Raw genomic sequence first — 13,574 nt, forward strand, 5'->3', positions numbered from 1 at the left:
TATATATATATATATATATATATGCACACACACACACACACACACATATATATAATATAATTGCTCAAGGTTCTCCAGAGAAAATTCCCCATATACACACATACACACATATGGTGGTTTTTACTTTCACATATATGCTTTCCATCGTGATTAGGGCAGTTAGCACAACCCACACGTGACAAGTGACGATGGGCAGTGGTGAGGCGCTGGGACTCACACACAGCTGATGGTCAAACAGCGCTGTACATTCAGTGTCTAGAGATCATGCTGAGATCTTCCCAGTAGGTTTCCATGCCTCAGCTTTTCCTGAACTAGCAGGATTGCATTAGGTTAATAAAAGATATTTTGTGGGAGGCTGTAAAAATGCTTCATAAAATGCTATGCTAGCAGTGAAAAGGAAATTAGATAATGGTTAAAGCATACATTTACAACAAAGAACAGTGGATAGAAAACCAGTTTAACTTCAAGGACCTTTGATGAGAGATTTGGAAGTTGATGGCAGTTCTTGTATGAAAGGACCATCAGAGGAGCTAATTAAGCTGCTTTTTAACCTAGCGGGATCTTCTCTAGCTGGATGGTTAATGAGCATGTATTATTTTGCCAACAAGGTACAGTCTCTTAAAAAAAATAATTGTCAGGGTCATTTTATTGCTATGAGCAAAATCCTATTTTGACATATGATAGAATTTTTTTAAGCAGAATAAGAATGTCATAATTGTTCTTAAATATTTCCTATTAACTATATTGGTACCACCATTGTGTTTTGGTTATAAACTCATTCACTGCTCTTCCTTTAAAGTTTCACATTTTAAGGTCATGTAATGAAAATTAAATGTTTCTTCCAGTTTTCTTTTTGCGTCCACAAGTTTTGATGCCCCCAAAGAAGGTGTATAGACAGACACATTATAATGATACATGTTAAGCTACTTCCTTTTTGGCACCAGTATATAAAAGTACACGCCTTTTTTATACCACCTACAGTATCCTATGGCAATTAATCATTAGATATGAATTTTTGACTGGACTCTGAGCTCCTTATACATAGAAAATTTGTCATTCTCATTTCTATATCCCTAGCATGAAGACTGGGATAAATTTGGGCATCCCTTTGCTTAATAAATTAACTGAAATATTGCTTTCACAGAATAAAGAGCTCTGACTGGACATGTGAATACATAGAGGTAAAATGTGAAATGTTGACAGACAGGATCTGGACTCTTCGCGGGTTTGATGGTGAGGAGATTGTTCATATAATTAGAGTGATTTCCTGAATCTGATTCCCTGAATTCAACATTAGGATGGTAAACTCTTCACACACACACACACACACACACACACACACCCACACACACACACACGCTGACCTTGCTTGCCTTTACCAAACTTACAAAATACTGTCTCAGTAGATATGGTTTTCTATTTGTATTCTGGATGGTCGATTCCAAAGGAGGTATGTAACTTCAAGGGGACTCTTCATTTCTAGGTTTGTTTTTAATAGTTGTCCATTTTATTCCTCATCCTCAACTCTGAATTCCTAAAATAATGTGGCATTCGTGGAAGACTAACGTAACAAAGTCATGTCTATAAAGTCAGTTTACCTTATTAAACAGCTCATTTAAGTTGATATGTTGTAAAGTATTTGCACAAACTTATTTCATTTTATTACCTCATTTAATATTTCAGTGCCAAAACAGGCGATGAGGGCAGGGAGAAGATACTAAGATAGGTATTGGGCTCAGAAGCTCAAGTCCGCTGAGAAATTTGATCCGAGACATGGCCTGACATCAGCTGAAATGGGCCCAGCCCTTTGGTTTCACTCTTTAGTGGAAAAGAACAGGGACCCAACATGAGGTGCATTATAGCTACTACGATTGAGATGCCTGATCAGCACCCAGCTATTCTTTCCAAATTGATCTCTTAAATTTTTTGTTTTTTTTTAGGAACCTTCCGCCTTTCATAGAGTAATTCTGGGGACACTGACCCAACCACCAGCTCCAAAAGCGACCCTGACTGGACAAAGGGAAATCCCCTAAATTTTGCAATAATTGGTTTAAGAACATTAGCCAATGTTAGACCATGGGCTTCCCTCAGCCAATGGGATTGCTTCAGAAATGGGCATGTGACCTAAATCAGGGCATTGAGACACATGGGAAGGTTTGGGGGCAGGGGAGGTTTCTGGGCAAAGTCGCTTCCTTACTACGACAAGAGCACTTATACTTTGCTCTGAATGATGTGGTGTGAGTCTGGGAAGCCAGATGTCTGTACCAGCCATTATGGAGGAGGCACACGAAGAACATACCCCCTCGGGAAAGGAAGCTGGAATCCCAAACTCATGTTCTAAACTCCATCTCTAACTGTTCAAGCTAGACGTCCTTGGGTCTTCTACTACCTAAACTTGAAGACACCTTTCTGCTCTTCTTGCTACCTGTTAGGCACTCTGGTAAGCCTTGCCTAACTTGCCTACAAAATACGTGGTACACTAATATACCTGTTTCCCCAAAAATAAGACCTAGCCAGACAATCAGCTATAATGCGTCTTTTGGAGCAAAAATTAATATAAGACCTGGTATTATATTATATTATATTATATTATATTATATTATATTATATTATTATTATATTATGCTATACTATATTTCATTATATAAGACTCGGTCTTATATTATAGTAAATTGAGACCGGGTCTTACATTAATTTTTGCTCCAAAGGACATATTAGCACTGATTGTCTGGCTAGGTCTTATTTTCGGGGAAACAGGGTATTCACAAGAAACAGATCTCGATTCCAGATCATTGTTGTAACCCTACCTCTCTTGTACCAGGAAAACGTTACACAATTGTATACAAATATAGCTTATGATCTGTTTAAGGTGTTATTCTAAATTTAATTTCAAAGAATTATGTCATTTATAACAAAAATGCAAATATGAGTAAAGTATAAGGGCTGAAGTCCTTTCAAAGTAATGCTAAAGAAAATTGACATTTATGTAAATTGTATTCTTCTTAAGAATATAAATATACTAAGAACCAGATTAATCTGTCACCTCAATGTTTTATAAGAATTGATTAAAAACATGCATTTTTTCTGATATTTCATAAACATTCTCTTGTTCTATGGGTTTCTCTCATTGGTCTTTAAAAACAGTTCCAGTCATTTGTTAAACAACAAAACCCGAACCTTCTCTGAGCCACCTCCCATGTCTTTTCTTTGCCTTCCACCTTCAGAATCTCATCCTCAATTTATCAACCCCAGACATCTCACAATTTTCCCTCACCGGGCTTTAGGAACTGAGATAAGTACAGTGCAGTAATTGAATTGGTAATTCCAGCAGATACACACGTCTTTCCTACCACCTGCCTTCCTTTTCTTTGGTGAGATGTTCTCCTTCCGTCATGTCCAGGACGCCATGCTCTCCCATTACACGTCCTGACCACTGCTTCTTCTCAGTCTACTTTTCCAGGTTGCTCTTTGCCCTTCAATCCCAGTTCCTCAAAGTTAGGTCCTTAATTCTCTTTCATTCTCATGTGACACATTCCATGGGAGCAGCAATCCCATCTACTCCCATGTTTCAATTGCCATCTTCATGTTCATTAATGAGTCTAATGGCTCCCATTTGGTGCTAATATTGCTGCATCACACACACTACAAAATCACTATGTCCAAGATACTCAACGAAAGTGAGACCAATATAGTGGTTTCTCATTATCTATTAATGAGTATTATACATATAATGTATATGTATATATCAGGAGATAATTATAGAGCTACTTGGAACTTTGTTCTTTTTTAAAGAGAGAAAATCAATTCTTCTTTCCTTTTTAGATATAGTAAAAGTTCACGCTGCCTTAGTCTCGGACCCAATTATATTACATTTGGTAAAATGTATGGAACACGAAATGCCTTCAGAACCACGTGGTCCTTTGCATGGCCAGGGACATTCTTAGCTAGTGACATATCAGTGCTTCTGTGCTGTTCTTCTTTCTGGATAAGGCTTTGTAGAGTCGCCCATGTGAGAAACACTTTAACCACAAATCAGCACCTGCAATTCCAAGCGTCTGCCCTTGTGACTTTCAAATAGAGGCTCACGTTGTAAATCACTGTTTATTTTCTCTCCCTGTAGCATCTTAAGATCTATGGCATGTCTCTTATGATCAGCAGTTACAGCGTTCTCCAGGATGATAACCTGTCTTTGGAGTGTCTTCCAAGCCTGCCGACAGTGAATGTAAACGATGACACAACCTCTAATTTTAAGGCAGGTCATCTCAAGGTATCCTCTAGACAAAACTGATCCAGATTTTTTGTGTATCCCAGTCACAGAAACAAAGAGAAACTTATATTTATTTATATGGCATATAAAAGACAAAAAAAAAAGTCAAAATATACTCTCAAAACTCTCAAAACCTTTGGGAAGTTATAATTGATTTTGCTACGGTGAAATTTTTCCTTGGAGACACCCAGAATTAGAGCCGTCATGATGGCAGAGTACACATTCACGAAAGATCCTGGGAAGGCTTGTTTACAGGGGACAGAAATCGCATTTTCCCTTAGTGCCGGACTACTCTTTCATTCTTGGCTCCCGTTTGTCACCATACTTATTGCGGCCGTATAGCTACTAATGCATGGGACTATTTGTAGACTGTGAGCTCCTCAAAGTCAGGGACACTTTATTCTATCAACTGTCCCCATCATTTTGTGTCAGAAAGAAAGAAGCACTGGGAACAACACCTCTTTTTTTTGGCGGTATACTTGGAAGCCTTATTGTGTCTGCCCCTTACTTCTTCTGTATTTGTTCAACAGCAACAAAATAATACTGAAATCTATTTTGAAAACCATAAATATCATTCTCATTTTAAATTTGAGAAAAAAGTATGGTCTCAGATAAAGTAAATTCAGGAAATTCAAGCAAACTATTTTCATTACTAAAAGTAGCCATTGTTTTCTTGTTGACTATAATACATTATACTGAACCTAAATCCTTGATAGCTATTTTTAAAAACTACGTTAGATTAATGCACCCGATTTTTTGTGACCTAAATTTCCTATTTCTTCTCAATGTAGGTCACTTTTAATATTCTATCATCCGTGAAAGTGTTATTGTTTTCATAAAATCCTAACTCTAAATCAGATTTATATAATCTTGAAAAAGTTCAGCTATTGCTATTATAATTTGTCACTGCCTTACTTTTTATTTTTTTTATAACATTGAAACAGTACATATTATTGCAATAAGAGAAAATATCTTCGGGGATGCCATTTCTGACCTTGCTACTATCTAGTGGAGAAAGGCATACAAGTTGCTTTCATTTCTTTCATATAATGTTTCCTGTAAAAAACAGTTACTTCTGCAAACTCACATTTTAATCACTTAGTAATGGAGTCTTTATAATTCAAGGATAATTTACCATTCTGAAATGAAGCTAAATTTCCACCAATTCCTCGATCTATTTGGTGTGATTTGTGCCACACAGAAGGTATATTTCTCACAGTCTTTCCTTGAAAAGATTAAAGTTCTTTATAGCTCAGAATTTTTGCCTCAGTCATGATTTAGTCATATTATTCTGAATGAAGATGTATATGAGAGTTCCCTCAGCTGAATTAATTGTCCAACTTTCTCTAATGACTTTTTAATTCTTGGGTGGTTACGACCACATTTTTGAGGTGGGAGTGTCACTTGGCCAAATGTACACAAACATTCAATTCATTCAACATACATTACCAATGTCCTGCTATTATTATTCAGGCAAGGATCTGGGTAACAGTGGTAAAGCTGTGATTAAAACATACAGAATTTTTAGCCCTCGTTGCGATTATGTTTTAATAATCCTATGATCACATAAATCCTCAACAATGCTAACCCTTCCTAACTATGGTCTCAACAGACAAGCATATTAAGTATATCTTCATTGTAGGTATTCAATAAATCAAACATCACAAGTTAAGACAAAGCATAACTGATGGGTTACTGGTCAGCAAAGAGGACATAGGGAGCAGTGGATGAGAAAATAGTTTGGGCTTTGCTCTCAGAAAAACTTGGACTTCTGGTCTATTTTTTTTTCCCTCTTATTTTGAGAACTTTCTGAAGTATTTACTAAACCCTCTCATCAGTTTTTCTTTCCTTATTTTAATAATCCATTTTTTCAGAGTTATTTTGCAGACTAACTGTAGGAAATATTTTAATTGTTACCATGTAGCAATTGATTGAGATAATAAGGATAATAAAAAGATGGAATCACTGCCTACTCCTCTCAAAAACACTTTAAAGTCTAATTTGAGATACACAGTTTAACATTAAAAAAAATCAAAGCCACATGAAATCACTATGTCACTTTCAACACAAAAATCATGTAATTCTGATTTGCTAAGTGAAGTACGAAATCAGATGCTATGGATAAGTTATCCCTGATAAATTTCCACTGCTATATAATTATCCGTATAGATTAATAAACCAGAAAAGCTAGTTGTTAGTATTTAAACATTAGTATTTTTAAGTCATTAAAAAAAAAGAAAAAATAACAACAACAACAAAAAAAACACATGTCTTAAGGACAGGAAATTTAATTGGCTGCGTGAGGGGACAGAGTGATGTTAGGTCAGTGTTGGACATGCTTCCTGGGTGGCATCTAAAATCACAGAATTCTGAGCAGCCAAGAGCATCACGACTAAGAGTGAGAAAACAGGATCAGGAAGAGGTTCAGCAGAATGTGGATTAAAAATGAGAGATTAAAAATGGCAGAGCTCATCCTTTGCAATACGACACAGACTGAGACACTTTAAAGCAAGCTGTGATTTTCATGCCGATACACTATTTTGCATCATGTAGTCCTGATGGACCAGAAATGACATTTCATTTTCTCAATGCCATTCGTAGTTTTTGGTTGCCCCTTAGGTTCATGGGAGGGAGGTGGGATTAAACAGCTTGTCTGTGTAATGATTCTTAGTCCCTTCCTGGCACCAAGTCTGTGAAGTGACCAATGATGAACGGCCTGTCTTCCAATGAGTGAGTCTCCAGCGAGCCTCCAGCAGCACACACAGCGCCCGATGGACTGATTTGAAAGCTTCAGTGAGCGGTGAGTCTGTTCAACTTGTGACGCTTTCTTTAGGGCGGCAAACGCTATTTACCATGATGGTAACTTCTCAGGGGGCTGGCATTTTGGCACACAGAGAAGTCTGAGGTGTTCCATAATATGACATCCTCATCAGGTAAGGGGCTTTTTTGTGTAGGTTGCTATTATTATCAGTACAATCCATCTCTAAGATTTTTAGGGGCTGTTGGCTTATTTATGTCTAGACACCCTATCCTATCTTTCCTTGATTGAGATCAGCAGGGAGTAAAGTTTTTGAAGAGCAGCTGTTTCAGATCCACCCGGTACAAATAACACTGGTTTAGAAAATGTTTAACAAAGAAGTGCTTCTGAGAGGGAATCAGGTGTTGACAGGAGTGAACTATCTCCAGACCTTAAACTTCTCTGCCAGACCAAACATGTAATGAACTCATCCAGAGAAAGTGATTTCATAACCATCACAGTTAGTGGTTTTACCAGCGAGAACATTTTAGTAGATTGCCAAACAAACTCAAAGTAAAACAGGTTAGTCATAATTTGGGGGACCCAAATCTCCAGGTATGTCTATCATGCTATCATTGTCAAGTTTATTTAAAGGTTTTTCTCATATGGAGAGTGACATGAAACATACTCTTGGAAATGGAAGTAACTGAAAGGGAAGTTGAAGGAACAGCAATTAAAAAAGAAATCTGACTTAATTCTTGCTTCCTAGATGTCTACAGCAAGCACCAAACCATAGCTATAAATAGGTTGCATATTGCACAGTGTGAGTTTTGGAGTTTATATCCTGGTGCTCACCATTTCAGCGTTGGATGACATTGAATATGATAGTTCACTTCTCTGAATCTTAAATATTTTTATTTATAAAATGATACTCAGGAAATAACTACTTAAGAGGGCACATAAAAATGCCTTGTTATAGTAAATATTCTATGAACAAGGAGTAGTGGAAACAAAATGTAAATACACTCAGCCTTGCACCTCTTATGGAAATCCTTCTTTTTTCCAAAAAAGCATGATGCTACTCAATACAACTAAGGGCCTCATTAGCAAAATGAATCTTATAAAAGATTCCTATGTATCTTATTTAGGATGTATTTTTCTGAGCAGAGGATAAACAATACACAAGTGTCTAGAGTGTCTAAGATGCGAGTGGGGAACCCAAGCCGCAAATACTACTGTCTAATGAAAAATTAAATATTCAATGCCTCAAAATTCACTCCAGACTCACTAATTAACACTCAGGGAGGTGGAGATTTAATAGAAGCTTCAGGCAAAATGATCACATTCAATTAAGATTACACAGTTCAAATTTCAGTTGTTGGGTCTACTTTCTTCCTGGAAAATATATTCTAACAGAGAAGCATTAATACTTATGCAAACAAAACGTGAGTCATAGATATCTCTTGTACTGCCATGAAAACAACAATCTCATGTTTACCTTTATTGGTTAACTAATGTTTTTAACGAACCATGGGATCATTGAATCCACTTTATAACCTTCACTCTAAGTATTACATATAAATTATATAATAAGAATTTGTTCAATTGTTTAGGCTTATCTAGTTCGGATACCTAAGCTACTCGCAGAACTTCAAATTTACAAAAACAGATGTTGCTCAGAGATAAAATTGTCAGGTACTGGGTAACACTGTCTTTAACATGGTAATTCCAAACGAAAGCCAGAGCGATTCAAACGGTGCCACCTCAACAGCTATTATTATGGGGGCTTGGTCCTTCTTAGTATCGGGAGATTTTATCAATCATTTATATATAGTACTTTATTTAAAAATAATAACAGAGGGTTGTTATTTTACTCACTAAATACTTGGCACTAGAAAAAAATGTCACTATCCGTGGTGATAAAGATATATGCACCATCTTACAAAGCTGCTATGGTCTGAATGTGTGTATCCCCCCAAAATTCATACCTTGAAATCGTAATGCCCAGTGTGATGGTGTTAAAGAGGAGGGGGGGGCGGGCTCTGGGAGGTGCTTAGGTCATGAGGGTGGGGCCTTCATGGTGGGATTACGGGTCCTAAAAAAGAGACCCCATAGAGTTCCTTAGCCCCTTCCACCTTGTACAGACACGTCAGAAGTCTGCAACCCAGCGGAGGCTCTCATCCAACCATGCTTGCACCCTGACCTCAAAGCTCCAGCTTCCAGAACCGTGAGAAATAAATGTCTGCTTTCTAAGCCACCTAGTCTGTGGTATTTTTTTACAGCGGCCCAAACGGACTCTGACAAAAGCCATCTCTAGAACTCCAGAATTTGGAGGTAAGCAAGAAGAGGAATCCTTGCATGTAAATCCTTGGGAAAATGAGGAAAATGGTAAAGAGACACGGGGAGCTGTGCACCCAAGGCCCCGGGCATTCATCTCTAACAGAAATGTGGGAAACATTTTAAACTTCCTGGCTTTGGAGATGCTACCAATCTTATCAACATCTGTGCCAGAAGGAAACAGGCCCAAGTGCTTAAAATATCACAAACACAACCATTGTCATGGTGCTTGAGACTGCCAGGAATTTTAGAGACAGAGGAAATGAGGAAACTGAACTACCTGTCTGACCTGCTTGGGACTCACAGCTGACACCTTGGGACTCACAGCATGAGTGCTGCCCACACGCTCGGGTCTTCCCAAATTGGCCAGGTGAAGAACACTGGAGGTTACCTAAATTCGGGTAGTTTTAGGATCCACATCACGTCTCAAGTAATAGTTGACCCCTAAGAACGTGGAAGATGTAACCTGGTTGGGGAAATTCTCCCTTTTCAATAGAGCTTTCCTTCACAAGGTACTTTGTAATGTCTCAAGTCTGTTAAATAATAATTTGAGATCGAAACGTAACGGCCACCTGGAAAGAAAGCCCAACACATCACGTCATCTTATCACATGGGAGTCACATGCCCCACATTATCCATTCATTATTTCTCCTCTGAATCCTTTTAGTAACTTAACAAGGTTGTATGTTTTGTGACAGTATCCAGTTCTTCACTGTCATGGTCTCCCACTGCAAATTATAAACAGATGTTTGTTGCTTTCAAGCCAGATGCCAGCACATCAGCAGGTGTTGAAGGCTATTTATTTATTTGTACACAGAGTATGCAGCAGCCTTGAATCACAATTAAATGTGTCTTCTCCTTCCTTTCAGGTTCACTCTGTCTTTTCTTTTTCTTTTTTGTAAGCCATTCTGTCGATAAGATTTAAGCCTTTCAGTCATTATTTGTGGGTTAAAATGGCCCAAAACAATTTGCCAAAATTAACTGCCATGTGGTTTCTAGAAAGTTGCGGTCTTATGTTTTTCTATCAAGTTGAGAAAGTTTTGATTGCCTCAGAGACGTTGGTAATAAAATTTTGTTACATTCCATTCAAACTTTGTTCCCCTGATAACATATTTCACTTTCAAAAGTTGACAATCTGGCCTTTTCTACCAGTATGAAAATTCCCTCGAAGAGAAATCACCACAGATGCCTTTCTCCTTTGAAAAACATGAATAAATTAATAGATCAGTTTAAATCACATTTACGTAAATATATTAAAGTAATGACTCAGTCAGTCCTGAGTATTGCATTCTTTAAAATCCCTTGCCAAATAATTAGTTATGAATAATGACAAATAAACATTTGCTCCAAAAAGTAGGCTTAAAGAAAAAAAATAAAGGTTCTCCTTCTGAAATATTAGTGTTTAAAATGCATCACCAAGTTGAAAGTGAGCAGTCGTTATATAGGCTGACGCTACTGGCGGTCTCTCTTTTTATTCTGAGGCACCTGTCTTTTGTCAGAACCCATCACTCTCTGAGACAGGAATGCATGAGAGGGAAGCTAAAGAAAAAAAAAGGGAAAGGCAGTGTGCAAATTTGCTTGGCACCCTGCTGTTTCAGGACAGAGTGTTTTTAACCCAGAGGGGACAACCTCTGTACTGAAGGAAAGCTCACCCATTGTGTCAACCAACAGATTGTCAGAAAAGCAAGGCAAATAAATTAGATTTCTGTGTCACTGATATTTCACAAGCAAATGTGTTGTGTTTGTGAACCAGCTAGCATAAACGAACACTATATTCTTGACCTTGGAAAACCAATTTAAGTAGCATTAAGTAATGTTCCTACATGTGTATGTGTAAATGCGTGTGTACATGCAGAATGCATGGTAACAAAACAAAGCAAAACAAAATAGATTACTAAATTTTATGAACAACAAGTGTTATTTTTGTGGCGTTTTTTTGTTTGTTTTGTCTTTTGTTTTGTTTTGTTTTGTTTTGTTTGTTTGTTTAAGGGAGAAGTGGAGGGACAGCCACGCACCAGAAATGCCCTTTACGTGCCAGGATTCATAACATGCCAGGCTTGGAATTAAGGTTAGAAATCTTTAATCCCTCCAAACTCAAGGTTTGAATCTCCTCGGTGATAAACCCATAAAGAGGCTTATATGTCTGAGACTAAAACTAAGCAATGATGAAAAATATTTACCTTTTTAAACAAAGTTTTCCTCTGCATTACATGCTTTGTCATCAAATAGACAAAGTCTAAAGTGGCTTTTGTTAGTGTTCGAAGATGGTAGGTCTTCTCCAGTTTTCACATCTCTAATGTTATCAAGCGTGGCTCACAGGACAGAATTGTATTACCCTTTCCTTCCTCTTATCATGTTCCCTGTAGCCTATACTTCCCCTTAAAAGGGGTGCCCAGAAACAAATTCAAGTGTCCAGGCACAGGCAACAGAGACAACAGAATAATACCTAATGTGTACTGAACAACAATACCACACTGACTGCATGCCAGACACGACGCTGTGCAATTTATATACATCCCTCATTTAATCCTCTTAGCAATCCTCCAAAGAAAACCCTGTAAGGAAAAGACTACATGAAAAGTTGCAGCCTGGTTTTCTTTTTCCAGGTGGCACTGAGCCCTGGGCATCTCTGGGGACAACTGGCACAAGCGTCACAAGACCAGGAGCAAGAAAAAGCCCAACTGCACGAAATGAAGATATGAGCTGGGACGCCCTGCTGCCACCACTCAGATTGGCCCCCGTGCGTACACACAGCCCGAGTGCATGGAGACATTAGGAACTACCGAGCACTGAGGCTGGACGTGGGGACCTTCTCCTGGGGCTGTAAGTGTTAAACGCGCAAAACAAGGGCTACTGATGTTTCTACAAGGCAGTCACCAGCAAATCAGTCCATGCCCAGACCCTGGTAAAAACCTGCCTAGCGCTCACAGACGGCACCCCTGGACCCACCGTGGTTTGCGTCTCACTATGCACCGCTCCTGGGCTGCAAGAAGGGGGCCAAGCTGACGCCCAAGGAGGAAGAGATTTTAAACAAAAAACGATCGAAGAAAATTCAGAAGAAAGAGGATGAAAGGAAAAAGAATGCCCGAATCTGCAGTGCTCTGGAGGAGCAGTCACCGGGCACGCTTCTGGCATGCATCGCTTCACGACCTGGCCAGGGCAGCCCAGCAGACGGTTGTCACTGTAGGGCAAGGAGCTGGAAGTTCTGTCTGAGGAACACCAAGGCCAGGGCAGGCGAATAAATCCTCCTCCCTCCTAGCTTAGTCCGTATAATAAAGGTGTGTTGTGTTCAAAAACAAATGAACAACAAAAAAAGTTGCAGCCTGAATTTACCCAAGCAGTGTGACATTAAAGCCAGACAGGTAAAAATAACTGAGTCCGCTTTAGGTACACTGCTGCTAAATCATTCTAGAGTCTTCACATAGGTGTTCTTTTCTAACCAAATACATCTAGGACAGTGCATTTAAACATTAGTAAATACAATATTCTGAAATTTCACCGAATTTCAGATGCCTGAGTTGCACTTCGGGTCATGGTCCTGTCATGCAAAGTTTCCATCATCCCTACTGATTTAATCATGTCACCACCAAAAAAAGGGAGGGGGCACATATGTCTGTATGTCTTTTTCTACATCACTGTATAAACTGTGGAAACAGAAGGGTCCAGAGAGAAAAATGCCACTTGACATTCACCTCTAAGGTGGTAGCAATAATTTTTTGCATACTTTTCCATCATTCAATAATTCATCTAATTTTTTTCCAGCTTGTCTACACACATATCAAGAATCTCTATCACCAGCTTATGAAATTATCCTTCTTTCTTCCATGAATACTTCTTTTTCTGCTTGTTTCCCCTTTTATTTTCTCTCTGGCACTAACTCTTATCATACAAACCATATTTCTACGGATCATGGTTATTTTCACCCAAGGTCCCGCATCAAAGATATTACAATATATTACACTCTGGGGAAAACATAAGAGCGTGTCATTCCTTCTTTGACTACCTTTTTGTGACTTTTCATACTCTTTTATCTAATATTTTATTATAGTCTCGGCAACCATATGGCGGCATATTACCTTTACAAATTTAGTTGAAAATCCCCTATTTTGGAAGAATGTTCAGCACCCAGCCCTCCACCTCTTTCCTTCTGAGTACTTTGGAACTTCCATTCCAGGGATTTTTCAATGTCATTTCCCTCTGGATATTACTAGGGATTATCAAAACAACAACAAC

At 38.4% G+C, this 13,574-nt stretch overlaps 1 protein-coding gene and 1 pseudogene across 1 annotated transcript in view; one reads left to right on the plus strand and one right to left on the minus strand.

Moving 5' to 3' along the window:
- CNTNAP2 (contactin associated protein 2) overlaps window positions 1-13,574 on the minus strand; it is a 1,494,727-nt gene that overhangs the window by 1,149,123 nt on the left and 332,030 nt on the right. The window lies entirely within an intron of this gene.
- Window positions 2,077-12,583, plus strand: LOC141567651 (small ribosomal subunit protein eS8-like; annotated as a pseudogene).

Source organism: Rhinolophus sinicus, chromosome 8 (assembly GCF_057876585.1).
Source record: "Rhinolophus sinicus isolate RSI-liver-muscle chromosome 8, RSI-T2T, whole genome shotgun sequence".
Classification (NCBI taxonomy): domain Eukaryota; kingdom Metazoa; phylum Chordata; class Mammalia; order Chiroptera; family Rhinolophidae; genus Rhinolophus; species Rhinolophus sinicus.